We start from the raw sequence: 4,485 nt of genomic DNA, 5'->3' as shown, positions 1-4,485 counted from the left end.
ATCTGCTGCCATCTGCTGAACTTCAAACGTGTGTATTCTACTCTCTCTATGATGTTTCCATTTGAATGTCTATCAGGCAGATCAGCATAGAGCCCATACACTCTCTTCTGGTATGTTTTTGGTACTACCATATATTGTTTGACTCAATTAGTTTAATCCCTTCCTCTTTTATTTTAAATCTTATTTACCAAATTCAATTGGTTCAAAAAACACCCCAAATCCAGCTGTTCTTCATGTCCTATCGTCATCTCCCATCACTATCATTTCTTGTTACTATTACTATATGAGTCATTACCTGTTTTGATGATTAATTCTAGTTTCCAGTTTGATTAAAGTAGCACCTAGAACATCAATGAGGTGCAACTCTGCGTTTATCTATAAATGGTGGTAACACCATGTTGGTTCCGAATTGAATAAAATGAGAAAGCCAGCATCCTCTGCTTCTTGATCCATTCAGATATGGGCAAGCCTTATATTCTTGTCACTATGCCCCACGACCTCTGGGGTGATGTACTGTATCTTCAAACCATAAGCCATAAGCCCATACACTTCACTTAGGTTTTTTTGGGTTTTCTTTTGTTGTTGTTGTTTTGTTTTGTTTTTTTGACAGGCACTTTGTCACAGCTACAAGAAGGACTAACTCCTATGCTCCTGCCTTCCATTCTGCTCTTACAATGCTGTGGTCATGTGATGCTTTTATTAAAGGACAGCTCTAAAAATGAACTCTAGCTCTGTCATTCTCCTATTCAAAGCCTTCTAGTGGCATCTGATATTACCAAACATAAAATATGTTATAGTCAATCTTGTCAACTTGGTTGACTATAAAACTGTCCAGGATATGAGTAAAGCGCGTATATGGTGCTGCGATGGCATGTTTACATATCAGATCAGAAGGGTTCTGACACAATGAGTAGATAAATCCCTTGATGGATTTATGATAGTTATTGGCAGATAGTGAAAGACGGGAGTAGGATCTGTCTTAGTTTGCTTTCTTTTGCTGTGATAAAACACCATAACCAAATAAAACTCGGGGAGGATTTATTTGGCTTATAGATACAATCCATTATCAAGGAATGTCAAGGGAGAAACTCCAAGAAAGATCCTGGAGGAAGGACCTGAAGCAGAGATTATGGAGGAAGGATGCTTACTAGTTTGCTCCTCATGGTTTGCTCAGTTGTCTTTCGGATACATCTCAGGACCTCTTGCCCAGGGTTGCATCATCCACAGTGGGCTGGACCCTTCCACATTAATCATTAACCAAGAAAATAACCTGCAGACTTGCCTACAGTCCAATTCTACAGAAGCATTATTTCAGTTGAAGCTCTCTCTCCCAAAATGACCCTAATTTATATCAAGTTTACTAAGCAACCAATCAGGATCTGATTAGAATAAGCAGCCTCTAAGTCTGTATTTTGCCCTGGGCTTTTCTATGTTCTGTGGCTGTTGTGATCTGAACTGTTCTCTTCCACATCATCCTTCCCACCAAGATGGGAAAGTCAGCTGAAACCGTGACCAAGACGGGTATGTCCATCTTATCCTGCCTCTGTCACTTATTTCATCATAGAAGTGAGAAGGTCCACACTCCAAACTACAAGTGCATTTTACAATAGGCTCCCACCTCCCTTTTGGCCTCATCTCTTGCCACTGTTCCTCTCACCGTTCTCCATCCACATTAACTTTGAGGCACTTCTGTGATCGCACCAGAGCGTTTTTCTCCCAGATTCTCACTTGGATCAATAGCCTCATTTTTGCTGGGAGATTTAGGTCTGTCGATGGAAAGAAGGTTCCCTTGAGTACTGATGTCTACTCTCCACTGCTTACCTCCTCCTGCTGACAAGATCCACCCCACATAGGAGACACCGTATAGAGCCCATCCCTTTAAAAAGATTCCCCTCAAACCAATCTCTTTGCTTTTTGAAAAAATCCTTACTAAGGAGGTGAGAGAGCCCAGTCCATTCCTCATAGTTTAGGTTACCCCCTATTGCTGTAAGCTTGGAGAAGACGAGACAAGAAGAAGGCATCATGACATTGGAAAATGAAGGGCAGACTTTGAGCACAGAGTGTCACTCACCCTGATAAGAAATGGAGATTATCAGAAATATGTAACAGGAACTTGCTGAGAAGGTTTTGAAGCCCTGAGGTAAACATACAAAAAGACAACAAAACACCAAAGGATCTGGTGAAAAATATTGTCGTTCATTTGAAATCTGAATAGCTCGTAAGGTGTCTCTTGCCACCTCTGAATCTAGAGTCATTTCACATGACAATAATCTCCAGGGACACAGAGAATTCAATACATGGCAGTAAACATCAGAGACATGTTCTCATTCAGGGTGTTGATGGCCAAAACATACCTCTCTCACTTTTTCTTTTTACTGTGGAAGTCATCTGAAAAGTTGCTGTGTTGTCTGTTTCCCCCCAGAATTCTTTACCAATTAGTTCTTCGGATGAACTTCCAAGAGCTGAGTCAGCCCTGTTCTTGGCAAAGGTTGAAATACAACTCTTAACAATTTATGTGTGGTAGCAGTTGGAAATGAAACAGAAGGGCTGAGCAGCAGTTGTTTGGTTTCATGTTCAAAGCATAACCTCCTTGGTAAGTTCCAAGTGTGACTTGAAATTCTCTCATGTCCAGTATGGACAGAATTGAGACATAACAATGATATTGAAATTACTAAGGTTGATTAAAATTATATGCTGTTATTATATCTTCTCAGTAAAGCTTACTAAACCTCCAGAGCTTCTCTCATTTGTATGACAGGGTTAAGAATGCCACCTACCTAATAGACATGTCATCAGAGTCTGTCATATACTTCATAGTCACAGGTTACTTATTAAGATTGCCAGCTATTAATACAACAAGGCTGTCTCATAAGTCATACCAGAATGTAGTGGATCCCAAAGACATACATATTACTATGTTTTAAATCTTTCAGGTTGTTTTTATTGCTGTAGGCTTGATGGGCAGCTTTGCTTTAAGATGTCATTGAGCTGGGCTTAGCTCCAAGCTTCCAGGGGAAAGAGTCTATTTCTAAGTGTTTATTTTAGGAACATACAGTAAACAAGGAGTTATAACTATCTGGACCATTCTCTTTACACACTGGGTCATGAGAGAACTGGGAAAGCCAAAGACAGTAACACATCTAAGGTTGCTGCTGGTGTCACCTAGACTTGCATTCCATTGGACAAAGCAAAGCACTAGGCAACTCCAGCATCTGTAGGGCAAGAAAAATGTTATTGACAGCAGGCTGAAGAAAGAAGTAATTAATGGATGAGCAATAATTATTTCCCCTCCTCTCTCCTTCCCTCCATTCGCTGTCTCCCTTCTATCCACAGTCTCTTGTCTCTTTCTGTGTCTCGATCTCTCTACTTCTGTTTGTCTCTGTCCTGTCTCTGTGTCTCTGTCTCTCTCATGTCTATGTATCTCTGTGCCTCTGTGTCTCCTGTATCTGCCTCTCTCTGTGTCTGTCTTTCTGTCTCTCTGTCTGTCTCTGTCTTTATCTCTCTCTCCCTCCCTCCCTCCTTCTTCCCGCCAATTGAGCATAAGACCCCACACTTGGCTAGGCAAACACTCTATCCCTGAGCTATATCCCTCTTCCTTTTTATTTAATAGAAAGAGAGAGAGAGAGAGAAAGAGAGAGAGAGAGAGAGAGAAAGAGAGAGAGAGAGAGAGAGAGAGAGAGAGAGAGCACAGACAGGCTGGCCTAGAATTTATTCTGTAGCCCAATCTACCATTGAACTTATGATCTTGCTGTAGCCTTCTGAATAGCATTGGATTATAGATCTTTGGCAGGGTGCTAGGCAATAATTGTAACCAACACACTGTAACAATTACATATCACACACACGCACGCACACACACACACACACACACACAATCACAATAACAATGAGAATAACTGTTGGGTTGGTAGACAATCATTGAGTGATTCTTTTATTTTGTTTGGTTGCTGATTGTGTGCCAGGAACTACTGCCTTTTTCTTTCTCCCAGGCAATGGGAAGCTTTCTGCTATTGCTTAGTAACTGTGATTAATGCTTTTAAATGGTGACTTCAGAGACAATAACCTGGGTTTTGGAAATCCTTGCTGTCAGCTTTGAAATAAGAAAGTCAGAAACTAAATGAGTGGCCAATTACAGCTCGTTCCTTAGCTAACATTAGCTAACTCATTTAACCTCTTGATACTTCCTAGACGCCTCTGAACTTCAGTTTGACTAATCTGAAGAGGAAAAGACATTTTGTTGAGCTCTCCTTATTTTATTAAACATTTTCCATAAATGAACAATTGTTTGCTTCCTAAAAGTGTTATACATGTTAATAGAACAGAATAGCATTTGACAGAATCAGTTGACATCCATTTGAGGAGTGGTTAGGAGCAAGATCATTTCACCAAAAAAGTAACACAGAGATATTGACACTGCTCTTCAAAATAGATCTTCTTGGCTTGTGATAGGACAGACAGATTGATGGGCCAACAAAAACCAGGTTC

Source organism: Mus musculus, chromosome 7 (genome assembly GCF_000001635.26).
Source record: "Mus musculus strain C57BL/6J chromosome 7, GRCm38.p6 C57BL/6J".
In the NCBI taxonomy this organism is placed as follows: Eukaryota; Metazoa; Chordata; class Mammalia; order Rodentia; family Muridae; genus Mus; species Mus musculus.
This window is presented reverse-complemented; position numbering follows the sequence as displayed.